This window comes from Phaenicophaeus curvirostris, chromosome 4, assembly GCF_032191515.1.
Source record: "Phaenicophaeus curvirostris isolate KB17595 chromosome 4, BPBGC_Pcur_1.0, whole genome shotgun sequence".
Taxonomy (NCBI): Eukaryota; Metazoa; Chordata; class Aves; order Cuculiformes; family Cuculidae; genus Phaenicophaeus; species Phaenicophaeus curvirostris.
Window position 1 is genome coordinate 36,405,189 of NC_091395.1, and position 26,271 is coordinate 36,431,459.

The following is a 26,271-nucleotide window of genomic DNA, read 5'->3' on the forward strand; positions in this document are numbered from 1 at the left end:
GCTTCCGGGCTTAGTTCCTGGCTCTGCCACAGACATCCTTTATAACCTTGCACAGAGTCATTTAAAGCTCTTTGTGCCTGTTTCCCATCTGCAGATATGACTGATAGTACTTCCTTTGTTTGATTCATTATTTAAACTGTGTACTCTTTAGGGCAGAGATTGACTTTTTTTATTTTGAATGTATCTATAGGATGTCTTACAATGGGTCCACAGTCTCAGTTGAGGTCAGTAGATACATTTTATTCACTCTCTAAATCACCGACTTCCACACTACTGGAGAGCTTCTCGTAATCCATTTCCTGTACCAAAGATGGTCCCATGCCTAGTGTTAAATAGTTAGAAGGATTTTGGTTTGTGTTTGGATGTTTAATAGGGAATCACATAGATACCTCGGTGATGAAAAGCCAGACATTTTAAAAAAGTCTGTGGAAGCTGGTGTTCTGTTCTTCAGCTGCATCTGCCTGGCACCAGTGTGTCAATTTGAGTGTGTTTTGAAGAGAATAAAAAGAGAATATATAATGTGAATGGTGTTGGTAGTACAGAAATATTTAATTCTGTACTTTGAACCTTGATAGCAATCTTTAACCTGCCAGCTAACATTAATCTGCTTGATAAAACAGCTGTGAAACCAGTGCAATCCCTTTATTTTGAAAATAATTAGGTTTTGAAGGAAGTTGATTCATAAACTAATAAACAAATCCACAGTAATAAGTGTGATGGTTGAATCTTTTTATTTTGCTTCAGATAGCCTTGTTTTGTGTGTGTTAGTGGAAGATACTGTTGTGTGTACAATTGCTTTGTTTTCAGGTGGAAGAGGAGGCTGTCTTTATTTCCCTTTAATTTCCAATTTAACATTCCTCCCTTTCTGTAGATCTGATTAAAATAGCCTACCTGAAAGAAAATGGTGGTTTTTTTCCTCCACTGTAATTTGGCCAATGAATTACAGGTTATTGCTTTACTCAAAAAGCTTTGATCATTCTGAAAATTTAAACTTCTGTATGAAAAGGAAGTCTAGAGCCTTTACTTTTAATGGGCTTGTGAAGGGGAGCAGTTTTTTTTTTAAAGAGAATAAAATTCTTTTTATTTTTCTCTCGTTACCACAGAAATCAAATACCAATAAAATTGCTTTACATAGGTGGTCCAGCCTCTGGTTAGAAAAGTCAGTCAGTGGTGCTCTTGTTCTGTTTCTGTAGGCACAGTGTCTGGCTTTCTGCAATGGGTACCTCTTGTTTGGTGTCCCATATAGTAGGAATAGTTGAAGGGGCTGATTGGGATGGGGTCAGTTAGAAATCTTTCTCCCCCCTCCTTTACACAGTGAAATGGTTCTCGTGGTAATTCCTCTTCTTCTTACCGCTGTGTTTAGTGCATGGATAGAAGCTGTGGAAAAGAGCAAGCCTGAAAATGCAGCTGTGATAATAAAGCTGGAAGCTTGTTATGTTAAATTGTTTGTCTTTCTTTTGGTAGACTTCCCCTTGCAGTGCATTTGGCCTTCTCCTTATGACGTGCTTAGCACCTTCCGTGGTCTTTTCTTTGGCTCTGTCGTTCTCCTTTATTCAAATGTTCTCTTGCCTCTGATCTTAGTGTTCTGCTTCCAAGAAAAAGAAAACATATATCTTACTTCCCTCGTGTCCAATTTGTCCTTGACTGTGTCAAACATAGGGAAAATAAAGTAAGCAATAAGAAAAGAAATGTTCTGTTGAAGTATCTGCACTAGAGGCTCTTGTGGTATTTATGACTAAACCTGCTAAATGAATGAAGAGCATAAAGTGTAGGTTAATATTACTTAGATGTTACTGTATTGCTTAGCCTCCTTGGGTCATAGAGTTTCTTCCCCCCCTTCTCCTTTAAGTCATTGCCTATGTACATTCTAGTGTAGGTAAGAATGTGTTTCAGTAATTGAAGTTGAAATTTCATTAGGTCAGTCCTGCTTATATGTACACTGTGTTACAGGGTGCACTAAGGAGAAGTGTGAACCTGTTAAGACTCATTTCCTGTCAGATGCCACTTTATTAGTGAACAGAAAACGAATGAGGTGTGTTAATTTTAGGAAGCGAGTGTCTCTGAGGTGGGGGAGAATTGCACATACTATTTTTTGTATTTATCTCTTGTCAGCTTCTAAACTCATGAAGATCCCTTCAGCCTTTCTGATCTTTCTTGACAAACGAATGGGTGCCTTGATTCTGGCATGTGTTCTGAATACTGAAGAATGGTCATGTCGTCGTGTTACGAATTTCCACCTTCCTGTAGATCTGAGAGGGGGAGGTAAAAACCCTGCTTCAAAGGCAGCTTCTAAAGATGCTCATAGCAGTCCCTAAGAGTGTTGTGTTGCAGTTTTCTTTAACCGATTTTCCGTTATGCTTTGTCTGCAATCCAAGCCTGAAGCATTAGGACAAGGGAGCAACAATTCCTCAGCTTAAGAAGTCCTTTGTTCTCCTTTGTTTTCCAACTGTATCAAATTCTGGACAAGCAGTGCTGACAGTTGATGTTAGCAGCTTGGCAGACATCTCCTAGACATAGCACTGTCTGTGCAACCAGAGTCCTGGGTGCAGAGGGGGAGATGGCAGCACTGTTCTGTTTGATCGTCAGACTAAACAGTGGAGCTAGTCCTACCTATTTAGAGCCTTGCTGCACTGGGAGTGCCTGAGTAACTGCTTTGATTTGTTCTTGTCCCATAGATACTGCTGTGGTTGCCTTGCAGTTTGGGCATGGAGCCCCTAACTGATCTTGGTGAACACAGAGGTAAACAGTTAAGTCTGTTTTCTGTTCTGCATGCTCTTACGTGTCAGGAAGTGCTGGCACCCAGGAAGGTGTTCTAGAGATAAGGACAATCAATCCAAAGAGAGAAACCGAGTCCAGTATTTGGAATTCTTTGTGTGATGCTTACATGCATAACTTTAAAATGTCATTCAATATTTCCTGGAAACATACAGCTTTGGATTCTAAGGCTGAAGGGGACATGAAACACAGAAACCAAACTCAACTCTTCATACTTAATTTACAGACACTGTTGCTGTACTCTTAGAAGCTTAGGACTGTAACACTCATTTGATGCTTGTTGTGACACTCAAGCATGTGATTTGTTGTCTAAAGTTAGGGTTATGTTGCATAAGAGTATGGAGACTTCAGAATTTTAAGTAATTTAATTTCTTGTCTAGGTGTTTGTTCTTGCCTTATTTGGCCTTTGCTTAATTCCCCACCACCACTACCTATATTATGAGCCCTTGAAACTCTCAAGTATAAAGAAACAGAACCTGTAAGAAGGTATCTGATCTGAAAAATGAGAACAAAATTCTTTTGTGTGCATATGTGTGCGCTGTCTTGCTTGGACAATAGTTTTGTTTGAAACGGGGCTGATAATGCTCAGCCTTTCACATATAATTTTTTAAATACGATGTAAATTTGTGGGTGTTTTTTTAATTGACCTAGAAGCTCTGGTCTAGTGCTTACTTATTCTTTCTGTCTTCCAAGTTGACAAGATTCTTTAGAGTTTAATATAGATTGTCTGGTTTTATTTTCTGGAAATGTGCTAAGTATCCTTCCACAGTTTCTAGCTGGGGAGTAGGCTGTTAGTCATAAATGCATTTTGATTGAAGTTAACCATTTCAATGTTACTAAAAAATTAATACAGATATCATTCTCCTCCTCTATGAACTGAAAGAGTGCTTCCAGTCTTGCTGAGAAGATAAGCCCAGCATCTAAGCGTGTACTGTTGGATTTCATATTACCTGAAGCACTCCTCAGTCTTCAGTGTTCCTTTGGTAATAAAACCGATTTTATTTCATGCCATTACTGTTGCAACAAGGTGAGGTAACTCTGCTCTCTTCTATATAAAGGAAAGATGTGCATACTACCTCTCTTGATTTCCTCTTCTCAGCACCTCAACTTTCAAAATATACATGTACATTAAAAGCTTTTTTAAGAACTGAAGCAGTGTTTTATCATGTGTGCACCACAGTTTTACAAGATAAACTTTTGAAAAGCCATAGTTAAAATTACTCACCCCTACCGGACTTTCAAGCTGCTGAACTCAAGAAAAGGAATGTAGTCTCACTTGCACAAAGGAGTGAGAGGATCAATACTGAATAATTTGAAACAAGTCTCTTAAATTTTTCATTATTAGCATGCTATCTTAATTCTTGAGGTTATAGCCTGCATTTTATTTATGTAAAAATTTGGGGAAGAATGAAGCACTTCTGACTGATGAAAAAAGAATGTTTAGTTGAAAAGTACTCAAAGATAATCCGATGATGATCTGAGTTGGCATATATAGGACATAGCTGTTGTAGAAGCTTATTTTAAACAAATCCAGTAAAGATGAATTCAGTGTGCTGTGGTAGTGTGCCTCTGTGTAATGATGAAGCTTTTATTCTGAAGCTGAGAGCTTGCTAGAAGAAAATCAACATCTCCCAGTCCTTCACTTGTTCATGTCTGCCATTGCCCTACTATCTCACATGGTCATCTTTTTCATGAGGTAGATAAAGATCTGAGATGAGACTCTTAAATCTTATCCACACTAGCAGAGTTAAGCCATTTTCAAAACCTGTTTAATTTAACACAGTTTTAAATCCATAGCTTTATTAAGTTAACAAGCCTTCAGCCTTGCCACTAGGTTCTGTAATCTTCTTAGATCTTCAGTCTAAGTAGGGCTCGGATGGTCAATAAGAAGATGAATAGCTAATCTTTCAGAACACATGTAGGTCTTCCGGAAATACATGTTGATATCTACACTGAGTTGAGAAATTCTGCTCTCAATTTTTATTGAGTACAAGACATGCTACCATGGTACCTACAACTAGAGGAAAAATTTGAAAGGGCTGTCACTTTGTTTTATTGTGGGGAAAATAAAAGATATATTTTATTTAATGCATTAATTCCTGGTTTACAGCTCAATAAAATTAGGTTAAACTATAAATAAAGAGCTGGGTAAGTGAAAAAAACTGTTTCCTTGTCACTATGCATATGCAGATTAAAAGCTTTGTGGTTGTTTCACAAGCTATTTCTAAAAATCTTTCAGGCAATCGGTAGTCTGTGGGCCAGAACTTGACTATTGATGCAGATAACGTGTATTGGCCACCTCTGCGGACTGCATATTCTGTTCAGTTTTGACTTTTCTAGCCCTGTTGAACTTACTGAGCTTTGTGTGTCTTGTGAGCAGAGCTGCCAAGATAGTGGAGCTGAAGGAAGATAAAAATAGTTTATAGTGGAAGAAGACTAACTGCAGCATCTCTGCTGATGTGTTCAGCACAGGAACAGAGGAGATAGATGTGGGGTGCAAGCAAGTTTGGAAAATGCCAAGGCTGACTTTGTGTTTGGAGAGGGAGGCAGCGTTAGTATGAGAAATGAAAGCAGTTGCTCATGTCATTGAAAGAATGAGAGAAGACTTCTGGGAGGAGATGGCTGGAGAGCAGAGAAACTTCAGTACTGATGAGTGGTGAACACTTGAAATGCCCTTGTTTGTTCTTTTTGTAGGCTGTGGTTGTCTGACAGGATGTATATTCTTGTTGGGAGTGTACTGCTCAGTTCACAAATAGAGATTAGATTAGAAATGGTTCAAGAAGAAGAAACAGAATTATTTTAGAGCCTATTTTCTACTTGCAGTAGTGGAAGATATGGATTTATAATATTCAGAGTCACAGTCCTCAGAAGAAATCCATGTGTGTAAAATTTTTCATCTGCTTACAAGGAGGTTTCAGTGCAGCTTCACTTGGATGTAATCAGATTGAAGTCCAGTCGCGCATAGCCAGATTGAAGTTCAAGGTAGCCTCTGAATCAAAAGAAGCACTAACTTGGTTATTGTAATTAGATACGTCTTATAGCTCATAGCATCTTGTAGCCTAGTATGCAGTAATGACAGCATATTTGTTGGCTGTGCTCGGTTAGTCTTGCCTGTAGTATATAGAAAGCAGAGTATTTCATGTCACGTGTTTCAAGCAAATGTTAAATAGTTGCCTCCAGGAATTCATAGGTTTTGTTTGCATAAGATACCCTGTGATGTTGGAGAAATTCTCTTCATGCTCAAACAGATAACCTCACCCTCAGATCTGGATATTGGCTGCAGTCTCGATTGGGAAATCATGGTGCGTGCGCTTTTGTAACTGCTATTGACCCCACCTCTGGTTCTCAAAGGTACAACATTAGTAATGATTTGTAAGATTACGGATAAGCAAAAATCAAGTTATGCACTAATTTTCCAGATCTGAGTGCCTAAACGTGTTTTAAAAACTCAGATCCACATTTTTTCCACGTGTTTCATTTTGGGTGAAGAGGTAAAGTCAATGAAACTTTTGTTAGAGTGTGGCTTTCTTGCTTAGGGAAAACCTTTGCTTTGTACAAAGGCAGATCAAACTTGAAACAGAATTCAAATAGCAGGGCTTTGTCAGCACCACAGCCCTCTGGGCGTGGGGGCAGACTCCAGTTACTGAAGTCTACACTCAATATAATATTAGACGCCAAAATGTGCTTTTTTTTTGGAGAAGGTTGTTGATTTTTACTAGGATAAATGAATCTGCATGTCTTGGTAGTGGCACTCAGTGGGTGAATGAACGTTTGATTTGTGCTGTGTGTTGAAAAAGAGTGGGTTTTTTTCAGATTTCTTTCTTCTATTCAGCATATTAAGTTTAATGTAAGAAATCTGTCCAAAGTGGCTTTATATAAACACTGACTGTGTTTATATTTTTCAAGGTCTCGTAGCTATAGCAATAAAATCACAGTGTCAAACTGCTGTTAAAATATACATTGGAAAATACTCTCTTGGAATGCAGAAGAGTGTTAATGGCTTCCATGAAAACAGGTCTGGTAAAAATCAACAAGTGCAGTTAGATATCCTTCATTAGAGGGACACTGGTGTTAGCGTTCCTGTGGCAGCTGAGGCAACGTAAACTGCTGCTAAAGGCACTGATCAGCATAATAAATCTGAAACAGAGGAGACTATGCATGAGGGCTGGTAAAACTGACCGTAAGTACTGGAGCTGGATCGTTGGTTAGTGCCTGAAGAAAACCTGATTTTCTGAGAGAGGGTTAAAAAAAAGGAAAAATAAAGGAGCAGAGATGTGCGTGAACCAGCAACACAGCAGACAACTCTAGAGAGTTGCTGGTAGCACTATCAGTTGCAAAGTACGTGGGTGCTGTTTCTTGGTCAAGTTATTTTCAGAGATTCATTATTTTATGAATGTTCTAAATACTATTTTGAATCCACATTTTGTCTTTCTAATAGAAGTAAGTCAGCAAGGACCTACAAATGTTGGCTAATTGTTCAGATCACGGGCCGACAAATACTTTGTATTTTATCTGTGTGCCTTTTGTTTATCTTTGCATGCAACATTTTCCAAAGACACTGGAGGACATAGCATTGGTTACAGAAGTCCTGGGTTTTTTCTGTTTTATCATTCGTCATTATACATTAAATTGGCCTTAAGTGAATCACCTTAATTAAGGCAATTCTGCATTTGGTTCAATATTTAATCTACTGTGAAGACTGGCACTGGTGATCGTAGTGGGAAAAGGTTTAAAACCCAACTGCCCACATCCCAGGAGAGTGCTTGGGTCACTGGGCCAGAGAATTGTTTTGCAGTCCCTTTCAGTGCTGTAATAGAGGTTAAAGGAAATTCATGCAGACACATCTGTGGCTTGGTAGTTGGATTTCATGTTATGTTGGATCATGTGTTACAGGCACTAATGACTCTTTATGGAAATAGCATGCTTTTCTTTCTTAATCGTCTCGTTTATGTCTCCAGTGATCCGGTGGGTCTCTTCCAACCTGGTTATTCTGTGATTCTGTGATTCTGTGATTCTGTGATTTGGTGAGATAAAATAATTCTAGTGGTATATTTTGCCTAGAAAGCACAAAATTAAGTATGCTTGAAGGATGGTTTTCCCTTATTTTTTGACTATCAGATGGGAAACATAACATTGATTATTTGTGTTTCCTTAGCTGTAGTATTTCTCTTCTCATTTGCCTTTGTAATGTAAAGAAGAGATTAATTTAGGAGAAAATAGTTTGTTTCTGATACCTGTTTTTAATGAGAAAATAGTATCTCTTGAGAGAAACTTTCAGATGTGGAGCATTATTGTTTTGAAAGAAACTAATATTTATCAAAGCATAAATTAAATTTTTTTTCCATGAGTTAAATAGCTGTTTAAAAGACAGCTTTAAAAGCATACATAACTTTGAATGTAACATTTCTGGTTAGCTATGTCTTTATAATCTTGTGGGGATTATATGTCTGCTATTGAATTTGAAGGAAAAATAACAGAAGTAGTCCTTTCGTTGTAATGGTATTCCCTTAAAAGTAATAATAACCAGCAAATGGATTTGAGATGTATGTGGACTTAAGTTCTTCGTATGACCTTGCACATTGTGTTTAGCCTTTCACTTTTTCTAATTCAATGTTCTTCTCTTAGTGTGAAATGGGTGTCATTTATGTTCTTCCTAGGTGGTAGAAAAAAACTATTAACTTTTGTTTGCTTATTATACTATAGCACAAGCTGTTAAAAAGACCAAGTAGTGAAATCTGTATTTAAAAAGAATGGCTGAGCAATCTAATATTTCTTTGGTTCATTTTGCTTCTTTTGAAAAGGACACAGTATTCTGCCTCCAAGGGGAGAGGATGACTGAGGCTGTACAAATGTAGTATTATTGAGAAGTACAAGTACATAGTCATAATATGGCTCTAGATGAAGACTAACTGTTCTACCTCACGCATGCAGATGAGGGCATAAAACTGACTGTAATGTGCTATATAAAATGTTGGCACTAGAAAGCTGAACTGCTGGTGTGTAGAAATCATCCCTTTGTTCTGTTTCCACATTCTTCATTTACTCTGTGCAACATTTCAAATAAAAAGCAAGACTGGGATTTTTATGGGTATATTTTACTGTTTGCCTTATTTTAACAAAACTGCTTTTTTATATATTGCTTTATTATTTTTTTTGTCATTTACTTTTATGTATTGCTTGAGGTTTTAAAATCTCTTTTATGTTCAAGGTGCTACAGTGATGATTGTCTTATCACAACTATAAAAATTCTTAAACTCATAGCTTTTTTGCAGTTTGTGTTGGCATCAACCATTTAATATGATATTGAATTTAGAGATGTGGTCACCCAGCAGAGCGTGCACAGAAGGGGCTGCTGGGCTGGCTTGGCACTCTCTGGTCTAATCTACTCAGGAATAATTAGTACAAGCATTACAGATAGTTCCGGCCAGGCAGCATTAACACCAAGTTTCTAAGAAACCTCTTGCGTCTAGTTTTGTTTCATTACTGTTGGCACTGCTAGAAGCAGAGGAGTTTGCTGCCAGAGTTGTTACCAGTGTAAGACCCAGGCTGTTCTTGGAGGGTGGGAGCAAAGCACTGGAATCCAGCTTACATCACTGCGGTGCTTCAGATGTTGCTTAGACGAAGGGTGGCAAAATTAGGAGAAATTCTTGCTGTAAGTGAAGCTCTGCTGGTAGCTTCTCTGAAGTGAATCATCCTCAAATTGACAAGACCATTAAATGCTAAGCCTATTCACGAGCATTTTCCTTGTGTGGTTCTAGTGGATTTTTCAGTTTGTAACTGAACATATTGCAATGAAATGTGCCACCAAGTCATACAAAAACTGATGTGATGGTCAGAAAATAAACGTATCCACTAGCACTTTTAACAGTAAAAGCTGTTCATCTGTCTCTTAATCGAATAGAACTGTTAATAAGCAGTAGAGTCTGTAAATACAGACTTACTAGTAGTAGATTTAATGATAAAGCTTATTAATGGAAGCCTTGCCTAACACTTGCTCTTGTTACAATTCAGTGTGCTTTCTATGGCACTTATTGGTGAGAGATCTTAATTTAAATGCTATTTTCTGAAACTCATTTTAGGCATCATTTTTGCAGCAGGCAGGTGTTTATTCCCCATGCTGTTCTACAGAAACCTGTTGTTGCAGTCAGGTGGGTGACATCAAATTTGTCTCAAAAAGTTATTTTTTCTTAAAAAAACCCAAAACTCCCCCCAGAAAAGGGCAGTCACTTATTAAAACAATAACAGCAAAAAAGCCACCCAGTAGTTCGGTGACTTGAATGTGTCCTGAAATACATGTTTCTTCTCAGTCTGTGGAGCTGTAGAGTCTTCTGCTCCTGCTTCTGGAGGATGAGCGCTATGCACACACCTACAGGCTGAAGTCTGTGCACTGTCTCTTGTTCAGGTCATGCTAGGAAAAAAGAAATAAAATTGGTTGACTGTATTGCCAAAGGTCAGTAGGAAAAGAACAGGGAGTAAGGCAGCTACCAGAGCTGGTATATATCTTGGATTAAAGAAGATCTGATACATTGCTCAAAAAAAAATGCCTCCATATCAGCAGGTGAAATGCCCTTCTGTCAGTCTCTCAAAGGTGAAATTTAAGTTTGCTTTAGTGCTCAATGGGGTAAGCATAATAAGTGCCGCTGGTGGCAGTGTGCTAAAATTCATTATAACACAGTTTAAATAGATAGAAGGGAGTAAAAAGGGAAACTTTCAATCAGGCACAAAAGCCATATGTAAAGATCATCTGTAGGCTGAGTACTGTACTGTAGGTCTGATGTTATCAAATCACTTGTACATTAAACAGGTTCTCACAGTGAGAAAAGTATTTTTTTCTGGGATTTTAAAGTTTTGGGGGTTTTGTTTATAGCTTTTTGTTGCTTCTTGCAAAGCATCTCAGTGACTTTGGAGGCCACAGTTTTAAGAAAACAAATTTTAAATGAATGTCTGATGGTACTTAGGTTAGGAATTCCCGAATGAAAATTGGTCAGTTTGATAAACTCAGAAAAAGGTGGAATGGAAAGAGGTGTCAGCGAGCTGAATGGGTGAATGAGAGTTGCCTCTAGTCACCTTATCATCTTAGTTTTTCGAGATACCTTATTTTGCTTTCAGGTACTCTTTGTATACAGCGGTAATTTTTAGTTTCAATATTCAAAATTTACTTAAACCCTGTTTTACTATAAACCTTTTAAAAATCAATCCTGGATAATATAAAATAATGTGAGATTAAATATTCATTGGCAAAGAAGACATTCTATGCTACTATTCAGCTTTCTTACAGATTATGTGTGGGAGAAATCCCTCATAAAAGAAACCCTGACGTGCCAGATGCTTAAAAAGCTTAAGATTCCAAGCTACTGTAGAAATCGCTTCTTTTAGTAATATTTCTGACTGAGGAATTATTTGGGAAATTACTGGGACATAAGCTATGAGCTATTCTGTAGTTGCTGCTCTTAAGTTATTCTGGGATGTGGCAGTGATTGACTATGCATATTGCTGCCTTCGTCTTGAAAGGAATGGTCTCACTTATAAATTAGTATGTAGATGGAGGAGCCTGGAACAGTAAGTTAAATTTTAGTCTTAAGCAGTGAAAATAAGGAAGGAGCCACTGGATCCATTAAAATTTCAGGTCTATGTTACATCTTAATACATAACCTAAACACGGGTTTTAAAAACATATGACTTGTAGTAGTAGGAAAATATTAAGTATTAATTTCTGCAGTGGCAAAATAATTATTTCATGTGTTTTATAAGCTTATAAATGAAGGTATGGAAAATATTATCAGTGTACATGTTCTGTACGCAACTGCTGAAAAAGCACAATAAGGTATTATCAATTAAGAATTTCTATTATCTTATTAGTGATTCACTTGGTGGGTAAGCTTATGGCGAGTTATATTTCTATATAAAAGAGGTGATGCGAGTATTCCTAGTCTTTTTGTTGGGAAGAGGAACAAGGCATAATCTTTTGTTAGTTTCACCGAAGACTCTTATCTGCATTTTAACAACCACCATTTTCTCCAGGTTTATTTTTTTTTTCTTGCTATTGGAATCGCCATTTAAGTCTGAGCCCTTAGCAGAAAGATCATGTTATGCCTCCAAAATACTTTGTAAAATAAATTTAATTAATTGGATTGCCATTTAGATCCTGTTTCCAGCAAATGGGGAGATAAGGCTTGTAATTCTCAACAGGTACATTTGAATGGAACAGACAGACTTAAATTGAATCTGATTCACAAGACTGTTTCCCATAGTCAAGATGTGTTTTACATACCACTCCTTTGGTTTTTATCTTTCCTCTCTGCTAAACTCTTATCAGAATAGTTTATCTTACTGTCCTTAGCAGTAAATATAGCAAGCTATGAAAATAACACGCTATTTCCAGAGGTGTGATTGAAGCCCATTATTTCCTCTCAAACAAATAACAGGTTGAACTAGGAAGTTTTTCTATGAATGTGGAGGCTCAGCAAGGCTATATGTAGCAGTGTCTTCATACATTCATAAATATTGGTACATTTATAAGTTCTGCCAATGTTACAAGATAACTCTTAATACCTTATCTGTCCTACACTCTTCTGTGTCCTACCATATTGGCAGTTTTCTCCCATGCTTTGGTTTTACATGCATACCTCTAGAGCTACACATTGTGGTCAAGATCTTTATATGGTGCTTCTTTCTTGTATTCTTTTGCTGTTTGAGAAACCAATATAGGTGAATTGCCATCTCCAGTATACTTTTTGTTGTGGTAGGCTCAAGTGCACATATTGAATAAGTGTGGTTTGTTTTTGGAGCAAACAATGAAATATTATTTCATAAAATTAGATAGTTTGGTCTGTTTATTGAAAAAAAATGCAGTTTTTGTTTCATGGGTGGATGAAAAGAGAAATACTGAACAAAGTTAGTCTTTTTCCGATGCTATATTCAACAAAATCTTTTATGGTGGTTGTATTACTTAGTTCTGTTTATTCATAGCTAAGATTGCTTCTTTTTTTAGTTTCTGTTTATCACGGTTTGTTTTTTTTCTTTGCTGATTTGAAAAGAAAGGCAAAATAAACATACTTGTTTGGGGAAAAGGAATAAATGCCAGCTGAATTTGCTGACTGAGATGACCTTGTATCAGAACTCTAGAATGAATCTAACAGTGTTCTTTCAGTTCAGGTTCATGAGGTCAAGGTTGCTCCTTAGCTCAGCCACATGAAAATATGTCAGTGCATGAATTTGGTAAATTTTGTACTTTGCAAGAGAGAGTATTCCAGGTAAGCTGTGGAGTTTTTGGGGTTTTTTTGCAGGCTTGGATGGAGTTGTATGTTATTGAAAGCAAGAAAGCACTTATAAAAATCTGAAAATTACAGGATGAATTCAGAAACGTCATTTTTTGCCCTCAACAATAAAATGCATTAATGGATGTTATCTTGTAGTTAAGAGTATGAGCTGCTGTTAAGTTCCAGCTCTTAAGCTGAACGTATGACACTGGGCAAATCACGTGTTCTCTCTGTGACCTGAATCATGATCTTTGACAGGTTTATCTGTGGCAATTTCAACTGTTATCACTCCTGCCTTCTGCTGAAGGTTACTGACAAAGTCACTTCAGGCCAATCGGCGGGTTATGAACTATGCCTGCTGATGAGCTAGTGCATAGGTTTTTTTCCTGTTGTCCTTGCCAAATGGACAATAATCTCCAGCAGGAAAGGGGAGTAGAAAATAGAGGCAATAACATTTTAGATGCTATACTAATATCTTCCAGAGACAATTCACTAGTCTTTATTTCTTTACTTCTTGATCTATGAAATTATTATAATGCCTTTTTTTCTTTTTCAAAAATCATTGTCCATTGCTATTTTACTTTGTACCTAAGGTTGAGAGGGTTCAGAGATCATCTTGCACTGCATTAAGATACTTGAATGAGGGAACATCCATGTGTCCCAAAACCCAAATAATGCCTTTCTCTAGCTTACACAATTAAATCTCTCAGTTGTGGTAATTTACAGAAAGCTTGCTGAAGTGAATTATTTTCCTTTTATTAAATAAATGAAGTGTGCTTTCTTTTATGCTGAATTTTAAACCAAAAAATTACTACACCCAAACCAAATCTTAAAAGTAGTACAGTATTACATGAGCTGGTATTTGTTACTGAAATTGTAAATTGCTAAAGCAATGAGTGACATAACTAGTAGCAACAAGCAGAATTAGAACAGATTTTTTGACATGATGTTTCTATGTGTATTTTGAGGCCTAATTTGATTTTTAAAGATTATTTTTCCAAGTAGTAAGTGGAGCAGATCTGTTTTCTATTTGATATTTGTCATTTAAAACCTCCTGCATAGCGTTCTGTTTTTTAATGCAATCATGGAATCATAGAGTAGTTTGGGTTGGAAGGGACCTTAAAGATCATCCAGTTCCAACCCCCCTGCCATGGGCAGGGACACCTCCCACCAGGATCAGGGTCCCCAAGGCCCCATCCAGCCTGGCCTTGGACACCTCCAGGGATGGGGCAGACACAGCTTCCCTGGGCAACCTGTGCCAGCACCTCACCACTCTCATGGTGAAGAAATTCTTCCTAATGTCTAGTCTAAGTCTGCCCCTCTCCAGTTTATACCCGTTCCCCCTTGTCCTATCACCGCAAGCCTTTATGAATAGTTCCTCTCTAGCTATCTTGTAGGTCCAAGAAGGAGCATGTGTAATTTGTATACTTACAAAACATTTAGTTTCTAACAGATTTAAATCCCCTTTGTGGGTGTAATAGATAAGAAATCTCAAACATGGAAGTATTGCATATTGATGGTGTTTATACTGGAATATTGTGTGGTATTTTTCAGATTATGTATGTTGCTCTTGAACTCTGTAGCACAAGATATTAAGGTTGCATACTCATAAATGAGTTTTTAAAGATTGTATCTACACACCTGGTGAAATGGAAATCATTGCACTGATGAAACAGAATGAATAAGACTTTCCCAATGGCAAGCATAGTATTAAAAGTACATAGACAAATCTTGCTACAGGGGGTTACAATCCCTCCTGTAGATTGTTACAATATAAATTGGATTTTTTTAGCATAAATTAGATGAACTGTATAGGGTGCTGTGTTTGTGAGGTTTTTTTTTAATTAATGTTTAAGTAGTTCTATTATACGTGCAATAAACAGGAAAATGGTCTTATTCTGGCTGTGTGTATAACTTTACTAATATGCAATTGAGTATTCACCTCAAAGTTATGATTAAACAAGCACACAGTCTTGTCTTTGGCCTTTTTCATATGCAATCCTTCATTACTTGCCTTATGTCATCTGATGATATGGTTTTTAAAACCTTCAGTACCCATGTGTTTTGATGTATGCTGCTTAGATCAACAAAACCTTAATCAGTCACATGAGAAGTATGTAGTAAATCACTGCAGAGCAGGCTGTGGATTAAGTATAGTACCTTGCAGCTGTAGTAAAAAATTGAAAATGGAGATTACAGAAGTTTCACTATTAAGTTTTCTGTATGTTGTAATACATAATAGAAGAGAAAATTTCTCTGTCTAGTTAATTTCTTGATCTTTTTTAGAATTTAGCTGTATAAATTTTATAATGAATGTTTCCTAAGATATGTGGTAGATACACAAGATTCTTCTGACTAGTTTGCTACTATTCATACAAATAGGATTTCTTTTCCTTAGCATGATGCTTTTTTGAAGGTCAGATATTCTTAAATTACTCAGTAATAAGCATGGTCTACCTACAGAGCTTGAAAGTTGCATCCAATAAAATATAAATAATTGGAGTAACCAATCATGTACATTACCATGTTAGTTGTTAAAACTCTATAGTATAAACTTTCCTAAAATATGCATAGTTTCAGAGTTTGGTGTTAAAAGATATTATCAGATTTCACTCAAGTGATCAGAGAAAGCACAAGAAGCATTATGCCCCATTGCTGCTAATAATTGTGACTGATAAAGTTCAGAGGTTTTGCTCTCTTAATTTGAAATCTAACTATTGGCATCTCTTGCTATTATGAGGAACTACAAACACCTAAAATAGGAATAGGAACAAACATTTTGGGTTGCTCTAGGCAATTTTTGCTACAGAAAATGTAAACCATGAGTTGTGGCATCGAATATATTTATTTGAACTGAGGGTAGGTTTGTTAAACTTGCTGCTCGAATTAAAGCCCTCAAATCACCAAACCCAGAAATTTCTGTATTCCTTGAAAACCTTTTCAACAACTGCAACATTTGCCTGTATTTTTTTAGGTATTTTTTTCTTTTGATTTAAGAGATTTAAAAATAAAGTTTTTTTATCCTTCAAATTTATCCTTCATTCATCACTGAAACATGGGAAAAGTATACTGTCTAACAAGTGTATGTTTCATGCTGTCACCTTGTCCTTCAAAAGTAGACCTGTTTTTGAAGTACTGTGGGGAGTATTTCAGGAGTACTTCCATCAGGTGAGGCCAAAGAAGTTTGGCCTGGTTCTTTTTTGAAGTTTCAATTTTTTAAATACTATAATATCCTGACACAATACACTTTATTTTTACTTTAAATAGTACCTGTTTTAGTGAAGGAATAAAGCAAACTGAAGCCAATTCCATCGTTTTTCCAATTAATCTTAATTAGACATATCTGTGGGTTTAGTTTACATTTCCCGTTATCCAGAAGTAGCCAAAACCCTTTTGCTGGAGGTAGTTAGAATAGGTGTGATACTTCAAGGAGAAAACAGTATTACTTCTCTATAATTCTTGCAATCTAGAAATGTGCAGTTCAAATCATGCTAAATATGGTGAGAATTGCTGTTTGGATGTTGCTTATATTACCTCACATGTGAGATTGTGCTGAAAAGAATTTATAATTATATTTTTTTAAATTATTTTTGATTGAAGGTGATCAGAATGTGTAAGCCATGTCTGCTTGAAAAAGCATTATTATTTAAAAGGAATCTACCTCCATGCTGGAAAAAGGACTAAAACTTTAATTTTCACTAGCTAGGAAGAGTTGCCTTTAGTTTCAAGAGTGGGTATAATCACCCCCGAATGTTCCTCTTGTGCATCCTTTAAACTGTTCTGCAGGCATTTAGACCTACACACATCTAATCCCAAATGTTCAAGTACAAGCATAAAATTTAAAACTGTAATTCGAAAATGTAATTTTTCCTTGGTTTCTATTAATATGAAATCAAACAATGTCCTCAAAGAGATTGAGTGTTACGACATTAAAATGCTGGAAAGTTTTCCAGAAAGAATACTGGTGGAAGAGCAGGTTTCTGTGCTGCTGGCAGCTGGGCTGTCGAGAAGATGCGTGCTGTTAGGCTGTCGACTCCTTCTCTTCTGAAGTGGCTGGAGCTTTTCATTGTTGTGTCTAAAAGATTAAAGCTACTTTTACATTGAATTTTGGTGAGTAAGTAGGAGGCTATTTCAATTTTTCCCCTGCAGACAGTAGTTCAAATACTCCCATTGGAATGAGAATTGGTCCCCTTTTAACTCGCACTGTTATTTGTTGCCCTCTGATTGAAGAGTCAGATGGTAAATATTGCTCATCCCAGCAGGCAGCTGGAAGGCAGACAAGAACAGCAGCTCTGCTAAAGCACCTAAGGTTTTAGTTTGAGGAATGAGGAGCCAGTTGACAAAGCTGTAAATGATTTAGGTTGGTCATTGTGCTTATTTGTTTGCAAAAGTTGGGATGGTCTGAATTGAGGAATGGATTGTGCGAGATCCATTTTAAATTGCAGTGTTAGCTGTGGCAGCAGGAACAAGCTCACACGGTTCTGTGCAACCCCCTCACTGGTGACTCTGGTATGGTGACTGGCAGCTGGGTTAAGTGAGATTGGGAAAAAAGCAGAAAAGAAAATGGCTGAAGACTGAAATACCATGTTCAACATATCAGCTATCCTTTTATGAAAGAAGCCTCTGGTTTTCCACAGCAAGCATTTTGACGTGATATGGAAGTATCTTGTGTGACTCGACATGATGTTGTAATGTTTCCAGTGGCAGTTTTCATTGCATGAGGTAGTGAACTTTAGGAGGCACGGAACATAAAAATAAAAGGAAAAGGGGAAACAAAGACTTCATTTTTCTTGCTGGTGTATAGCACAGGCATAGCGAGAAATATCTAGTGAACTAAAAGGAAAGGAGATGAAACATTTTTCCCTCCAGGGCTGCTGGTTCACAGTAGATGGTTGTAACCTTTTCAGTGCCTCCTCATCCACATCCACTGGAAACATTTTTTTCTGTCTTTTTCTTTTTTTTCGAAAGAGACTTAAATTGTGCCTTTCTCACTAAACTGTCAATGTGAACAGTGTTCTTACTAATATGTTGTATTATTTTTGTAACCATTTGCATGTAATGTTTATTTTTAAAAATAATTATTCAAAGCACTTATCTTAATCTTTGTATCCCCACTGTATATAGTTCTGAGAGTTAGATTTGGTTATCAAGGTATATTTTATATGTAAGAGTACTAGGGTAATTTAAAATTCTGAGATGTTGCAGCTGCCATTCTTTTGTAATATTTGGAAGTTTTCATATTTTATCACTAATGTCTTTGCTATTCTTAAACAAAGAACTGTGATCAAGGAAATTACCAGTAGTCTGTATTGCCAGCTGTGAAAATAACATTATTGCATAATAGGTGAGAAGGTTGAAGGTCATTTGTATTTTAGACTCTTTAGTTAAAATTGTACTGTTCAGGTATTTGTTGGAAGAATTTTTCAGAGAAACGCAGTGTACCTCTGTATGTGTGAGGAGTGGTTATTAAACAGTCTCTGCTCATACTGGCTCAGCTGCATCTGTCTGTTGGGAAAGTGGGAGATCTGCCATTGTTCTTCAGTGCCAGGGTATCAGAAGTAGCAATAGTGACAAAGCGAATGTGTTGTGAAAACTCTTATTAGTGTAGATAAGGGTTATGTCTCTACTAAATAAATTCAAAGTTCCTAAGGAAGGGTGAGAGTATATGAAGTTCACACATAGGCTGGTTTGAAATGGGTGGGAGAGCAACCGTTCCACTTTTCCTTTACAAATGTATGAGGAAATGTTGATGAAGATACGGGAGCAATGAGAAAGAGGAAACAATGAGAGAAAATAGAAATATCCTTGAATTTTGTATTTTAATGAGGTATTTAATTGTGTCTATGGTTAGTTCACTAAGTCACTAACTACACTTGGTAAGTTTGTGGGTAAAAAATCTTTCACATTACGTTAGAGTACAACATGAATATTTGATTCTGAGTGTTCTTGCAAATCCTAACAATTTCCTTTTCGTCTTTTTTTTATCCTTTGTCTTAGACTGAAAGAGTGTATATGTTCTTTCCCGAAGACCAGAACAAAAGTGGCAGGAAAAAATGAGGCAATAATGAGTTGCAATGTGTTACAAAAGGATGAATGACATTCCTAAGGGAAACAGAGTAGGAGGGTAGGGCAAAGGTCATTTAAACGCTGGACAGTGGCAGCTATTGTCTGCTGGGAAAAATGAGGGCCAACAAAAAAGTATATTTCTGCTAAAAAGTCTATATTCTTTGCAATAAATATTCAGAGAAAACAAAACAAACTCTAACCTTTGGTGTTCTCCAAGTGCTTCCTTCTAAGACTCAAAGCTCTTTGCATCTGCAAAACAGAAACCTATTCCCAAAGAAGTTAGTTATATTTTAACTGTGTAAATTTGTCTTTGATGTATTCAACTACATGTTTTGAAGGATCATAATGGAAAATTGTGAATTTCCTAACTCATATGTTAAAATATTCCTTTTTTCTGCTATGTCCAAAACATGTTTCATATTCAGATATCACAGGCAGTCTTTATTTCAGAAAGCTGCTGTTCTGCTTTTACTATCAAGCTGCTAATGAACTAGCTTGTGCCAAAATATGAACGAGTGCTAGCACTTGTTCACTTAGAAATGAATGTTCTTTCTCTTTCTGGTAACACCAGCTAACTTCATTTATTTCTTTTGAGAAACAGAAGAACAAGAGTTAGATTCATGTTTTTTGGGAGGGGTGATATAGGTATGATAAAATACACAAATCTGCTGATGTAGGGATGTTGCCTACCCATATAATAACAAGCAATTTCTAAGATGAGTCTGTGTGTGTTGCCTTAAGTGTAAATGTGTGCATGAATATTTTTAAATAATCACTTGTGATTTTAAAAAGCATTTTGCATACTGTAATAACATAATCACTAACTGTGGCATTAAATAAATTTTTTTAAATACTGATTAGTTTTTCTTGTATTTGCTGACTTTTTTTTTTTTTTGAGGAACTGGAGTCCCACTGTACATCTGGAGATGGCTGATTTCTGATTCACAGATCCTTTGAAATGCTAATATACAAACAGTATATAGAAAATAGCTAGGCTTATGGGCATTAGCTTTTCCATTTTCAGATGTCTGCCTCAAATACTGTAATCCTAACTATGAGTCTGACTTGAATATACTGTGTCAGAATGGGGAGGTATTTAAAACAATTAATTTAAAGGTCCATTTAATAGCACTACTTTTTTTTTTCCTGAATAATGTAAAATGTAGTGGTTTTCTGGAGTTTGCAGAGCATGGCTTTTCAATATTTGTCTTCAAGTAGGATACAGAGGATGAGGGGGGAAATACCTACATTCAGTTTTTTTGTACTGTTAGTGTTTTTAACAACTAGGAAACGTACCACAGTTACCACGTTTTTCACTTTTTGTGCTTAGACTTCAAAGTTTAGGTTATGCCTGAGTTTGTATTGATGAAAGTACAGAAAATAATGACATGTGTCCTGGGTTCAGCTGTGACAGAGTTCAGTTTCTCCAGCTTCTCATACTGGCCTGCCAACAGAGGGCAGGGAGTGCACGGGAAGCTGGCAAGGGACTGGTAGTCCAGGCTGGCTGAGGGGGTATTCGGTGCTCATGCTCAGCATATAAACTGGGAGGAGATTGCTGCTTGGGAAGGGGCTGGGTATTGGTTTCCTGATGGTGAGCAATTGCACTGTGCACTATTCACTTTGTATATTCTTTTATTATTAATAATAATTTTCTTTCTTTGCTGTTCTGTTAAACTGTCTTTATCCCAGCACATGAGGTTTAGCTTTTTATTTCTGATTCTTCTCCCCATCCCACTGAGGTGGGGGTGAGAGGGAGTGAGTGAGTGGCTGCATTGTACTTAGTGCCACCCTGGGCTAAACCATGACAATATATTAAGCCCAGTCACTGTACACAGAATCATAGAATCACCAGGTTGGAAAAGACCCATTGGATCATCGAGTCCAACCATTCCTATCAAATACTAAACCATATCCCTGAGCAGCTTGTCCACCCGTCCCTTAAACACCTCCAGGGAAGGTGACTCAACCACCTCCCTGGGCAGCCTGTTCCAGTACCCAATGACCCTTTCCGTGAAAAATTTTTCCCTAATGTTCAGCCTGAACTTCCCCTGGTGGAGCTTGAAGCCATTCCCTCTCATCCTGTCCCCTGTCACTTGGGAGAAGAGGCCAGCACCCTCATCTCCACAACTTCCTTATAGGTAGTTGTAGAGAGCAGTGACATGTCCCCTCAGCCTCCTCTTCAAACCAGACTTCAAACCAGACTAGAGAGACCAGGTGAATTCCATTGCCTCTGTTTGTGCTTTGCCGGAGCTGTGGTTACACTGTAATTTTTAGTTTGGTACCTTGCCTGAATGTTTGCATTCTAGCTATTCTTCATTTACCGCCTGATGGATCTCTGTTCAGGATGTTGAATGTTGCATCCAATGATGAGCTGCAACTGTCAAACCCTGAACTCAAACAAGTTTGATCCTAAGAGAGAGTACAAAACCACATACATTGTTTCTCCAGATTGTGCACAGTAACTTTATTGAAAGGCATTTCAACTTAAAATGCCCTCTGGTTAAAGTAGTTGCTTTTTTTCATTAGACTCGGATTTAGGTCTGTACCAACACTCCAGTAACCCATGATGCTTCTTCACATCCTCTGTCTTAACTAATCTCATGGTATTTGTGGTTTGCTGTTGTCCCGTACTGCTTTTGTGTCCTCTAGCAGCCAGCTGGAAAAGGGATACCTGTAGGTGGTGTCAGATTATACATGTCCTTCGTGAGCAGCCAGCAGCCACAAAGAACCAAGTGGAGGATGGCACTTATGTGGCACTCTGCCTTTTGACACGGCTGCTTGTTTTAATGCAGCTTGATGGAGAGGGAAGTGGAGCTGGCCAAGACCACAGTGATTCCTTTTCAAATGTAACCAAGCTAAAAATTGCCTTTGGCTTCATAGCAGACATGGAACATTTCATACAAATTGGATTTTTTTTCATAAAGTCATGACTGGAACTTGGAATTTTCATCCTTGTTACTAAGGTTATAAACTTTCTAGCTCTGGTTAGAGCAGATATTAACAATAACAAATATTGTTTAGAACACGTTTCCAAAGTATTTGTGGCTTTTATTATCATTGTCTTTGATATTTTAAAAGAAAATCAGTGATACGATTTTGAAATACTGATTGGTAATGATGAAAATGCTGATGACAATGTTGATTTGTAAAATACAGTTTCTTCTGATATGTTTTTCTGTTAACCTCTGTACAATGTTTAGAAGACTCATGTTGAATTTTAACTCAAGACTTTCATGCGTTGTTAATTTTAGGAGCAACATTACAGATGTGGATTGAATTTCTAAGGTATTTTTAAATACCATTTCACCTATAAGGTTGCATCAGCTGCAAAGACAATTTAGGAAACTAGACTGCGCATCTAGAGAAGCTTTTGCTTGTAACTCATTAGTGGTGCATGTACAGAGGCCATTTAAGCCAGTGCTGTGTTTACCCTCACAGAACAATTCCAGTGCTTTGGGTTTTTTTTAAGCAGAGGAGAGGGGAGGCAATGCCTGACCTGTCATAACATCTCAATAATTTAATTGGAAAATCCAGCTGTCAAACCTTATGTTACTGAATATTGCACAATAATAGCTCTGCAAAAACAAATAGGTGTGTGTATTTAGCATTCCCAAGAGCTTGGGAAACATAAAAATAGTGTAATGCAAGGAGGACTGAAGTCACCATCGTGCCAAGGTTGGTCATTTTTATGTAGGGCTAATTATTAACTATTCATCTGGAAGCTAAAATTAAATATAAGCTGCTAATGTAGACTTAAACTGCAATGAAATTGAATTTGAACACTTGAATAATGAGATTATAGGTTTGATTACCTTTAGGCAATGTAATAAATTTGCAACATATTTTGTCTGATAGATGGATGGTAAATGAGGTTTGCAGAAGTGTGTGCACACAACACAGCACAGTACTTAAAAGTGTAGTGTCATACATATTTCTTTTGTGAAGGCTAGGATTTTGTTTGGACTGCAGGATGATCCTGCTAATGCCTAACCAAAATAGAGACATATTACTAGGAAAGTGCCCTGATATCTTTCAGGAGACACTTTTCCTGGGGTTCCCAAAAAATTGTAGATATAAAATGGAGACATGCTTTAAAAGTTATTTTGATTTTATTCTATGTAGACTTTAAATATTCTTAATGTTTTAAAACCTGACCTGAATTTATGATGGGAAATTGACATAATATTTAAAAGAAAAAACCAAACTGTTTCTTTGTATTTGATTTGATGCTTTACAAAAAGAACTGCGGTAGACTTGCATTTGCATCTTAAACTGCATTTAAAAGAAAACCCATGGCTTCTTTTTTTTGCATTTAGATTTCCTCCTCAGTCTGCAAAGTTTGCAAGTTTAATCCACACAACTGAAGAAAGTGAGTTTCAAGTGGAAAGTTACAATTTTAGTAAATAAAGATTCCAGTATTATGGTCATCATCGCAGAAAGTTATTCCTTTCGCCTTTCTTCCCTAAATTGTATGAAGACTGTTAAGGGATCCAGAGAAAACTTCCATCAAGTCTTTTTAATAGGGAAGGTTGGAGCTGCCTGTAGAGGAGACAAGGCAAGCTTTGAAAGGTACACGACAGTATGTGGTTTGCTTGTTTCTTTCTTGTGCTCCAGGTCTCATAAATAATGTTCAAGACTAAGTAGTCCTTGTTACTAGCAACTGCGAGCATTCAGGATGGTGGGTGGGGCTTCCAAACTACTCTTTAAATAAATAAGTCAAGTTTGGAGTTAGCTTTAATTTAACTTTCAGATTTTGAAACTGTAACATTACCTTTTTGGCCTTTTTTAGTAGCTAGAAGAGCTTTAAATTTATTTGTGAATACATGAGAGTGTATATTTTAAAAAACTGTAAAGCCTATCATTTTGAAATAAATACTAAAATAAGAAACTAAAAGTCATGGAAACTGGAATAATGTGACCAAGCTATGGAAGCACTTGAGAACTGGCACAAGTGTAATAATTCACATGCCAGTTCCGTGTAAATATTGCAGAGCTGCAGAACTTGTGCTCATGTGACTTGATTCTTTTTTTATATCCAGGAGATCTTGGTTTGGCACAGTGGAGTGACATGAACAGTAACATTCATGTAACCATTCTGATCTGGCAAATCCCAGATTTCAACATACCTTTTCAGACTTTACTTCTAATATATGGAATGTTGAAAATCTATTTCTTTAGCTGGAGTTGCCTGCAAATAGCTGTAAACAACAGCCTGTTGTATTGGAAGGATTTTTAGTGCCTTTAGGAATAGACCTTCACAGTCTCTCTGTATTTATCTTTATGCTCTGGCTTCTGTCTCCTCCAAGATTAATAACTGATATAAATGATGAGATATGATCAGTGTGACTTTGTACTTAAGAAAAATTAATCTGTTGGGAGATATCAGAAGACTTTAAATAGAATTGGAAGGAAGAGGAGAACAAAGAGAAATTACCTGCAATTATCTGTCAAATCTTTAAATATTTTTTTTAAAAGCTTAAAAAATAAAATAACTATTTTCTCCTCAAGCACTAAATGTAATATAAAATGTCTCAAACTGAAATTCTCCAGTACAGCAGTCTTACTCTGAAGATTTTATGCAGCTTGTATTAACAGTGTTGGTTTCTAAAAACACGATTATTTTGCTTTACAGACTGTATTGAAACATATAAAATATGAATGAAATATAACTTCTTAGTCTATTAATTCAGTAATTTTTGGCTGTCACAGTGAAATTCAAGACAAAGTATTTGTTGCTTAGAAATACAGTAAATTGTGTTCAGCATAAGCACCACCAGAGGTATACGTTGAGTGATTCAAAAGGGCTACTTCCTCAGAGCTGGCCCTCTCCACCCCCCACCCCTTCAAGACTTAGCAAAAATAGTGTCATATAAGAAGTGGCAGAAAGAAAGAATAGCAATTAATGCAAATCACAGCTTTACGTAGTCACAAGAGTGATAGTAAATAATGGGCTGAAGTTACAGTGAGTTACACAAGTACCTTAAGCATCATCTAAATCTTCATAGGATGGTAAGCCAGTGGAAACCTCCTAATGGAAGGGATAAATTGTTCATCTGTCAATGTTTTCAGTTTAAAACTTGATGCCTTTCTGGAAGAAGAGATTTTCTGCGTCAGGGGCTTAATGGGCTTTTTAGAAACAACCTTAAATTTAGGCTTTCTGGCAGTGCAGGGACAGGCTTACAAGCCAGCTCTGTTGGAGGCAGCAAATTTTGGACAGAATGTGTCATGTTATACATCAGTATTTCTATACTATATTTTCCAAAACTGTATCTGGGGTCGCATCAAATCTTAAACCTCAGCATCTTACAAAGAGAGATCAGAGTTGAGTGAATGAAAAGAAAAGCTGGAATGTCAACAAAACTTGACAGAACATTTAGGAGGAATGGGGAGTTAATAAGTTTGATTCTATCTAAATAAGGTACAAGCTCGTACAAGAGGAGTGAAAAGCCATCCCTGCTAGCGGTGAGCCTTGTGGTGCAAGGGGTCCTACCGAGGTGTGCAGATGGTAGAGTTCCAGTTTGAGTGTCCTGCTCGAGGAGTTGTCTTTCCTCAGGCCTTTCTGGAATCTGCATCAGATAACTCTGAAGCAGCACAAACTGAATTCTGCTTTCCAAATATATCTCTAGCAGTTTAGTGGCATGAATAGTTAAGAGAGAGAATTAAGGAGCCGTCAGCTTTTCATTAGCCTATCTGATTCTTAACTCTTGGCTTCAAAGCAGTGCTTTCCCATAATGATGCATTGTGTTTGAACCACGTAATTAAAATACTTTTTATCTAAATGAGAAAGTTGTATTTCTTGTAAGCTGTTCTTATGCATTTATTTGTGGAACATAATTATTCTGTGCATTCTCTGTTAATCTAAGTAGGTGGTTATTAATTTGCTTGCTACAGAGTCTCAAAGGCAGGAAGGCCTGATGGAGTAGGAGCTTACAAGCTTTTAAAGTTTTAGAAGTTAAAATTGCTCAAGAAGTTCATGGTCTCAGCCGTGTTGAAAAGCTCACCATCTCCTGCAGAAGAATTTCTGATGTGTAGTCCCTTCTTCTAGTTACTGATTTCATCTGAGCAGTTTTATTATCTTAGATTCAGTTTTTCTAAAAAAAAAATCTGCCTGGATATCATGGAATTAACTTTCGTGGAATAAACTTTTAGTGGGATTAACCTGGTTGGAGTG

The 26,271-nt window shown here is 36.9% G+C and overlaps 1 protein-coding gene across 1 annotated transcript in view; it reads left to right on the forward strand.

Annotated features, from left to right (window-relative positions):
* Positions 1-26,271, forward strand: part of SH3RF1 (SH3 domain containing ring finger 1) — an 84,247-nt gene that overhangs the window by 7,469 nt on the left and 50,507 nt on the right. The window lies entirely within an intron of this gene.